The sequence below is a fragment of the Micropterus salmoides genome, unplaced genomic scaffold, assembly GCF_014851395.1.
Source record: "Micropterus salmoides isolate LMB-PRFRI ecotype aquatic unplaced genomic scaffold, ASM1485139v1 Ms_hic_scaffold_205, whole genome shotgun sequence".
Lineage (NCBI taxonomy): Eukaryota > Metazoa > Chordata > Actinopteri > Centrarchiformes > Centrarchidae > Micropterus > Micropterus salmoides.
Genome location: NW_024041207.1, coordinates 1 through 9,808, shown reverse-complemented (window position 1 = coordinate 9,808; position 9,808 = coordinate 1). Strand labels below are relative to the sequence as shown.

General features: G+C 39.9%; 1 long non-coding RNA gene across 1 annotated transcript; it reads right to left on the bottom strand.

Annotated features, from left to right (window-relative positions):
- Window positions 1–22: 22 nt before the first annotated feature.
- On the bottom strand, window positions 23–9,151 carry LOC119915308. The gene is made up of 3 exons (XR_005446932.1): window positions 9,002–9,151; window positions 7,263–7,379; window positions 23–575 (listed from the first exon to the last, which is right to left on the bottom strand). It is a non-coding gene; the product is annotated as an uncharacterized LOC119915308 (long non-coding RNA).
- Between the last annotated feature and the right edge of the window lie 657 nt (window positions 9,152–9,808).

Sequence of the window (9,808 nt, the reverse complement as noted above, 5' to 3'; positions counted from 1 at the left end):
GCAGGTCTCCCACCTTTGCTTATTTTACTCCTTTGATTCCCCATCTCCCACTCTATCCCCTCTTTAGTTACTTAGGGACTCTAACCCTTCTTTAGATACAATCATCACTGTAAATCCAGATTGTCCACGCTACAAACTCTGGTAAAAGCGCTGTCAACAAGTTAACAGCGGACAAAACAGGGACTCTAATACTTGTAATTCTACTCGTCTCTGTTAATGGAGGATCAGCCGTGTGAGATGGTAGAATCAAAAGAGCACTCTAAGCTTTTTATATAGTGTTAATATCTAAAAACAAATGCAAATGAAAAAATTCAAAGGATATTTCAAGTCTGGCTGGTCTACAGGGCATGTCAAAACTGAGAAAAAAAGATCGCAATTTACATCATGATTCAGGTTAAATAGATTTTTTGACACTATTTTTGGGCCAGATTGCCCACCCCTACTTAACTCTCACTTTTTTATGTGCAGGGTTGACGTGCAAGTCCAGAGGTTTGCTTGTTCCTTTCTCAAGCCACGGTAGGAAGACGATCATCAAACCCAGCAAACCTAAAACCACCCACGGTACCAATACACGCCTTGAGACACACACACACACACACACACACACACACACACACACACACACGAAGGAGGGACAAACATTTCTGTTAAAGTATGAAGCACTGCATTTAAATGCAGTAATTTTAAGGCTACACCACAAAATATTAATCTGAAGAAATGTATTGCGCATGTGTCAACACATGTGTCTCAACATGAGAATTCACCTCTAACTTTTAAACTTGTATGACAATAATTCACAATATTGTGCATTTGCTGATAGTTTGCTTCGTTTTGTTTGGATAAAAGTACTGTTGTTGGCACTAATCTGTTCTGGTCAAATAGGCTAAATTATATTGCACTGTCCAGAAAGCCAGCTGCCTCTCTGCAAGTTGTGGTAGTTTTAGGCCCTGACCAGAAAGACCAGTTTTTGCAGTGAGAGGCAACATCATTTTTTTTCTTCCCCCCAGAGTCCAGACTGTTATTATCTATGGTAGTTCAATGGAAAATCCTGTTCATGTTTTTAACAATGAAAGTGAAAATATCATGGGACACTCTTTGCTTATCACTGCTGTAAAGTTTAACTTTCGCTCTCTGAGGTTTTTTTTACTTTTTTCACCAACACCCTTTCTCCCCGCTGAAAAAGATTCCTATATGGAAAACATGTAGAGCATCTCTTTAAATACCACAAGTTAAACAGACAGATATCAAATCACATGGAAAAAGAACACAACTGTATGAACTTGCAAAACCATGAACCACAGTTGTTTCAGAAATGTCTGACTATGAGTACAGCATTTAATTTCATGTGGGAACATGATCAACCTGCTTTCCTACTGGGGCTGAATGATGAAGTAAAAGCTTCTCCGTTCAGTGAATTATATATTAATTAAGAGTGATTTTTAAAATCAACATCATGAAAAGTGTTCTCAAAACCCCCAAAATCCCCTCCAAGCTCACTTTTTACAAACTCAAATGTAAAAGGTAACGATTATCATTAGGTAATAATTAATGGGAAACACTGATGACTGTTGAAGTCTTATTGGCAGATGAATCATATGCCAAACTTGTGTTTATTCAGCCATGTGAAAGGTCAATGCCGAAGAGCATGAACTCTACAAATACACTGGTGAAAACTTTCAGATGTGGGGATATTTTGCAAATGTTTTTTAAAATTATTTTCCAACCATAATCCAGTATGGTAAGTTACATTGGCTTTTTAGGAAAAATCTTGAGCTCTTGTACCTTATTACCTTACCCTTCCGGACATAAATTTAAGGAGCTCAACTCTTTTTGGTTTGTAATTCGGATATCAATTCATGTGTCCAAGAGGACTCAATTACAGTTTGCCTGACAGTAATTAGGTTTGCAGTCAAGATCCAACATACACAGCTATTTAAAAGGGCAGGTGGTATGGTTGGGCCATTAGACGATGCCATCGTCCATCAGCGATGGCTGGCAGATGGTTGAGTAGGCATCGTGATTGTAAAACACCGTCCCCTGGCAAACAAAATATTACCACCATGTGAAAGCATGTTTTAATCACCACGAACATTCCTCGGAATTGTCTTCTCCGCACACTCAGACACACAAGGGGCCTACACCTCATTTAAACACATTCACATTTCAGTGAGGAATAATAAAAATATGCATTTATTATTTGAAAACATATTAAAGCTAACATACAATTCACAGTGTGGCTCTGTGAGGAAACCCCCTGCTTCCCCCCTCCCAACGTACGTGCATTTTGAATTAGCGGGAGATTCCTGGTGGCAATGCACATATCAAAACAAAGCAAGCAGCTCAGAATGCTCCAAAATGGACATTAGAAAATGGTCCCAAACCCTAATAAACTGTTATATAAATTTATCATTCTTAATCATTTTATTAATTATCCTTACTTTAAATCTTTTTACCTAGATGTGCCTTGTCTTTACTTAGATTGCTGTATTGTAGACATGAATACAGTAACAAGCTCACTGTGGTTAGATCTTTGAGTAGGAGTATTGACTGCAGACGCTGTAACTATGCACGCCTTGTTCTACTGTTATCTACTGTAAATTATGACTAAAGGAGAGGCTGCAGGTGTCCAAATCTGCTGACGCTGTGACTGTGTATGTTTTTTCTACTGATGTTAAGACTACATGTTTAATTACTGATTAAGAGTTTGTTTGATTATCAGCTTTCAATCTCTTATTATTATAGCCTGTGTGAACTCTGAGTGAACTTGCTGAACGAAAATGCGACAGATAGATGATGAACTAAAACACGGCAGAAACTGGGTGAGCAGAAACGCGACAGATAGATGGTGAACAGAAAACAAGACAGACTCAGCCAGCACTGTATCAAGACTACTCTATGAAATCAAGAAATAATGAAAGATACAGCAATTAAATGTTATTGTTGTATTAATTTTTTAAGAAATACAATTTTGTGTCAAATTATGCCTGTATAACTTTTGAAAAAATACGGTGAGACTGAAGTTGAAACATAATGGAGAACTTCTTTTCCAGTAATGTAAAAATATAGAAAGTCAACACACAATAATGAATAAACAAAATGGCAGCAGAGGATAAGAGGTTTACCATAAGGAGAGGAGTAGTTAAGCCAACACAGAGGTGAATATAAGGCGATGTCTGCTTCGACACCATCCTCTAACCTGCAGGGATGTCGGTCGGGTTTTTCTGTCCTGTATTGTAATAAACTGTTTTGCAACGACTCTTGACAGTCTCCAGAGAAGTTTTTGACTGAAAACTTATAGACTATAGTAGAAAGCTAATAAGAGTATTTTTTAACTAAGTTTAATAAGTTGGTGAGGGTGGGGACCAGGCTTTAACTGGCCCAGCCTGGCCGTACAGCTGACCCAACAAAACCCTAACACTGAATCTTAAATGACATACAGTGGGTACGGAAAGTATTCAGACCCCTTTAAATTTTTCACTCTTTGTTTCATTGCAGCCATTTTCCAAAAATCAAAAAAGTTCATTTTATTTCTCAGTAATGTACACTCAGCACCCCATCTTGACAGAAAAAAACAGAAATGTAGAAATTTTTGCAAATTATTAAAAAAGAAAAACTGAAATATCACATAGTCATAAGTATTCAGACCCTTTGCCGTGACACTCATATTTAACTCAGGTGCTGTCTATTTCTTCTGATCATCCTTGAGATGGTTCTACACCTTCATTTGAGTCCAGCTGTGTTTGATTATACTGATTGGACTTGATTAGGAAAGCCACACACCTGTCTATATAAGACCTTACAGCTCACAGTGCATGTCAGAGCAAATGAGAATCATGAGGTCAAAGGAACTGCCTGAAGAGCTCAGAGACAGATCTGGCCAAGGTTACAAAAAAATTTCTGCTGCACTTAAGGTTCCTAAGAGCACAGTGGCCTCCATAATCCTCAAATGGAAGACGTTTGGGACGACCAGAACCCTTCCTAGAGCTGGCCGTCCGGCCAAACTGAGCTATCGGGGGAGAAGAGCCTTGGTGAGAGAGGTAAAGAAGAACCCAAAGGTCACTGTGGCTGAGCTCCAGAGATGCAGTCGGGAGATGGGAGAAAGTTGTAGTAAGTCAACCATCACTGCAGCAATCCACCAGTCGGGGCTTTATGGCAGAGTGGCCCGACGGAAGCCTCTCCTCAGTGCAAGACACATGAAAGCCCGCATGGAGTTTGCTAAAAAAACCTGAAGGACTCCAAGATGGTGATAAATAAGATCCTCTGGTCTGATGAGACCAAGATAGAACTTTTTGGCCTTAATTCTAAGCGGTATGTGTGGAGAAAACCAGGCACTGCTCATCACCTGTCCAATACAGTCTCAACAGTGAAGCATGGTGGTGGCAGCATCATGCTGTGGGGGTGTTTTTCAGCTGCAGGGACAGGACGACTGGTTGCAATCGAGGGAAAGATGAATGCGGCCAAGTACAGGGATATCCTGGACGAAAACCTTTTCCAGAGTGCTCTGGACCTCAGACTGGGCCGAAGGTTGACCTTCCAACAAGACAATGACCCTAAGCACACCGCTAAAATAACGAAGGAGTGGCTTCACAACAACTCCGTGGCTGTTCTTGAATGGCCCAGCCAGAGCCCTGACTTAAACCCAATTGAGCATCTCTGGAGAGACCTGAAAATGGCTGTCCACCAACGTTTACCATCCAACCTGACAGAACTGGAGAGGATCTGCAAGGAGGAATGGCAGAGGATACCCAAATCCAGATGTGAAAAACTTGTTGCATCTTTCCCAAAACGACTCATGGCTGTATTAGATCAAAAGGGTGCTTCTACTAAATACTGAGCAAAGGGTCTGAATACTTATGACTATGTGATATTTCAGTTTTTCTTTTTTAATACATTTGCAAAAATTTCTACATTTCTGTTTTTTTCTGTCAAGATGGGGTGCTGAGTGTACATTACTGAGAAATAAAATGAACTTTTTTGATTTTTGGAAAATGGCTGCAATGAAACAAAGAGTGAAAAATTTAAAGGGGTCTGAATACTTTCCGTACCCACTGTATATAGCAATTTGTCATACTGAAAACATACTGTATGCAGGAAGTCACTGGCTTGAATAACTATAATTGCAAGCAGAAAAACCACAAGTTCAGTAAGAGGTAAATTAAGAAGGCAGCAGGCCCCTAAAATGAGGACGGAGTGTGATCGGTGTGTGTAACAATAAGCCGATTGTTAAATCACAACAATACCTTTTTTCTTGTCCTGCCTCCAGTAGTAAAACCAAAGTGTTTATTCCTGTGGAGTACATTCTAGTAGCCCCGTTTCCATGGATACCCTGTTTGGTTTTATATGGATATGGTACAAGTCAGTTAACCCCTTCTACCTGCTCTGTCTCCACTGCCAGAGATTAGCAGAAACGTGAGAATGGGAACAGATGAGTGCCACATAGAGCCCAGGTATGCAAGAAAAGTCCTGGGATGCCAAAGAGTAAAATGTAGAAGTAACTTACTGGTATCGATGGCCCACTTCAAGCAATGCCTATTATCAAAATTGACACCACTTATCTGTGAAGCCGTAGTCCACAGGTTTATTACATTCCGACAAAAATGGCTTTGTTATGTTGGCAAAGGTCCAGACAATCCAATCCAGTAAAATATTTATTCTAAAACACATTATTATAATACACAGGGACTGCTATTGCGTCGCTTTATAATAGCCTAACTACAGTTGGCGTGTAAACAAAAAAGCGTCGACACGTTGACCTTTTGAGTAACACCTTAATTGACCCAATAGAATCTTCCATGCCCTGTTCACAGCCTACAATAGCCAATAAGTGTTCACGTAGCCAGGAAGTGCCAGTCTCCTTTCTTCCGTGTATACACTGTCAGAGCCACCGAGCCACCAATTGTGCAGAGGAAGACTGGCGCTTCACACACACACACATAACACGCGGCAGTTAAAAAAATATGCAAGAATATTTTCCACAGACATATTTATATATTGTTGAATAAAAAATGCCTCGTGCTGGAGAACTTTAAGCTCCGCGAATACAACCTCCGTCCACACCAGCAGAGTTGATCTCTGTCTAACTTAAAACGAGTTGTCGTTCACGTACAATGGGCATGCCCATGCCAGTGTAAACATCAAGTTAACGGCTAAATCTAATTATCGTGGCGGACGACAAAGCCAGGGAGGCTTGTTGGCATCGCATTGAGTAAATCTGTAGCCTAATTATCTTCACAGTGTTCTTAATGTATGTATTTTATGGCCTCTTCTTTTATGTGTAATATAAGATGTACAGGTACAACTGCACACAATGTCCATTGCAATAGAAAAAAGGAGCCAACGGAGAGGGGGAATAATCCGAGACAGAATTTAATTACCAAGATTAATCTACAAGTAAAAAAACTTATAGTCTCTGACATTAGAGTCACACATTTATGAGAATAACTTCACTTTGCAAGGCTGCAACATCACACACACATTTGCCGTGTAGTAGGTTATGCATGCACTGGAAAGTTATATTAAACTTTGCAATTGGAATTAGCAGTGAGGAAATACTCCTGAGTTTAGCCCACAATCACTATCATGCACCTTAGAGACTTTGCCTTGGATTGGCCGTATTCAGAAGAAAACACCAGAGTGATTGAGTTTTTATGAAATTAATTTCAGGGAATTTCCGATTTTTCTTCTTGTAAATTTCACACTTTCATCTAGGATTTTTTTTTCTCGGTTTATTAACCCTCACCCTGGCTCCCTATTCTTTGGACAGGTAAAATAGTCTATCTAAATATGTGAAAACACTTCAGTTATAGCCTAGAGATGGGCTACATCTAAGAAACTATCCCGTTAAGTAAGATTCCTCTTTAAAATCACAGAGGCTGCAGGGCTCACTCTCTGAACGTAATGCTGTTGTGTTGCAGTGGAACAAATCAGGATGAAATCTAAACATTTTATGAAGCGATGTGTAGCCTATTAATATCCTACTTCTCATCATCAACACTGAGAACAGATGTGGTGTGTAGTCCCCGTATACAGGATAACCTCGAGTTAACCACAAACAAAACCTGCTCGGAGCAGTTTAGAGATGCGGTGTAAATTGCCATGGCAACAGACCTCGGGTAACACCTATCCACCTTTCGTAATACGGGTTAACCGGGAAGTTACACCTGACGTCACGAAGTTACTCCTGAAGTTACCTAGATAAGCCAGTTACCCCGCTTCGTAGTACAGGCTACAGGAGTCTTTGTGGTGTGTTATGTGAACGTTACCTGTGTGCTACCCATCGTTTTGGAAGCCTCATATTGTTCTCATTTGAAGTGGATTCTGTGAACTTCTCTGTTTTCTCTGCTGTAGCCTGAGGCCCTCTGGCTCTCAGAGGCAGTGTCCTGCACACACAGGGAAAGTCAGATGCAATATTTTAGCCACATTAGTGAACAATGCAAATTGGGATACTAAAACAATCAATGTATCATTGTTTTTATAAAGCTCAGTGACTGCATGAAACAGTGGCTCTATGTAATGCTGACAGTTGTGTCGCAGCAGTGCAATTTCTAACGGTGGAACATACAGACCGATGTCATTGAGTACTGTGTTGTACTGGAAAATATTGTAATTGGTACTGTATGTAGTTTGGCCAGAGCTAATGTCAGCACATTATCATGAGAGTAAACCTATGGGCAAGGCACTTAAATCAATTTTGCAATACCACAGCATTAAAATAATCTGTTACAAGTAAATGTCCTCTATTCAGAATATTACTTGTGAAAATGTACACACGTATTAAAATAGTAAAATATACATACAGTATCAACAGCAAGACTACCCCCCCCCCCCCCTTAGTTTAACTTACTTGCTTAGTTTAGCCCAATTCCTGGATGCCTATAGGATCACCATTATGTTAGCCTAATATTGCTGTTTGAAATAACTTCAGACTACACCAAATATATAAAATGTGTAAGGTTAATTGCATTTATTCTGACAAAGTGGGAAACACAGTTTGCTTCCCCAAAACTATTGTATCTCTGAAGTCTCTTTAGTCAAATCACACACATTTAGGCTATTCTGTGATCTCCTTTCGACAGATTATGTAATAACCAATATTAATATTATAATATATAACGTTACACTGATGTTTTTCACTTCCATTCACTGAGCCCCCTGGGGAGGCTAAAAAGCAGCATAAACTATAAATACTCCAGTGCAGTAAGCCTACAGGCATCTAAAAAATTTTTATTTAACTTGCAGTACCGTTTGCTACTTGAGTAACGTTAGTTAAATATACTTTCTCTGGCCAGTAAGCTAGCTTTCACTAATGGAAATGTCAGTAACTCTCTCCCAAGACAGCTCTACCATCTCTTTCTATTCAGCTTGTTTTTTTATTAATAACACCACAGTTGCTACCACGGAATATTTTTGGGAGTATCGGCCAAAAAGTGGTTAATTAAAATAGCCCCTAGCTAATGTTTTGTGATAAATGAATTAAGTTAACGTTACTGTAACATTAACGTTAGACCCCTGGCCGCATGGAGTTACAGGCGAAGCATGTTAGGATAATGTTACCCACAAAGCGCATTTACTTAACTTCTCTAACCCTAAATTGGTGATACTGCTGATGGACACCAGCCGAATAAAATAACGTTACTGCCACGTTCGCACTTGATTATCAAAGCGTCACTTAAGTGCCACTTTTTTTCTTTTTTTTTTTTTTTAAATAAAATGGCCTTTGAACATGAAATGTCTTCACGCATCGGGTCTCGGCAGTTTGGGTTATTTGAGGTCATGTTAAATCAATCCAGACCACCCCAAAGAGGGGTAACGTAAACATAACAACGTTGGATAGCAGAAAACACAACGAATATTAAAAATGCCCCTCATATAGTTTGTTCCTTGGTCATTCGCGGTGGAACCGTTAGCCACGACCAGACTGTCAGCCCCGTTAACCGCAACCGTAACGTACTCAATTCTTGCTTCTTTATTTTGACGTTTTCAATTAACGTTATTCACTTACCTTTCCATGGATTCCACAGTTTCGTCATGATATAACGTTAATCGCCCAGCTATAACGTTATCCCGTGGCTCGTTATCCCAGCTTCACTTATTCAGTGAGGTGGAGCCAATCACCGGCCCTAAAAAGTCGCCATCATTTCCGCTCTTTTCGCAATAAAAGCCCAAAACCATCTCCCTGACTTGTATCCCGTGAGCAGATGCTAACCCGCAGTGTGTTCACTGATCCAACACAGAAATGAACCAGTTTTATGCACATTTTAACTTTCATTTTATTATTAAATACAAAGACAAAAACAGATAATTTGTCTACCACATTTTATGCTTTTAGGAACGCCACCGTCTGTGGATATTGTGAAGAGTTTTTGTGTTGGGAACTCCCAATATGTGTCCTTTCATAGTCACTGCTGAGTAATTCTCCAATAGGGAACTTTGATCACTTCACAATGCCAAGGTTACATTCATTTTCAAATAAATTCATTCAGGAACAATATTCTTTAAAACACAATAACAGTTGTCACATCCACCACATTCAGTAGGGATTGAGATAAAGTTGTTATTCCTAATTATTTGCCAGAGAACATGAGTTTGCCATGGGAGCTTGAGTCAACAGAACTGGGAGTGAATCCCATCCAGTTCTGTGATAATAAAGAGAATCCCCGCCAGGTGTCCTTATTTGTTACATCCAACCAATCGGACTGTGAGCTGTCCTCTCCTACTGCAGAGGTTGTTTCAGTTCAAACAGTCCTGTTCCACCTTTGACTACCTTCCCCACCACCAGGCAGGCCGAGGGGGACACCAGCTGATCGCG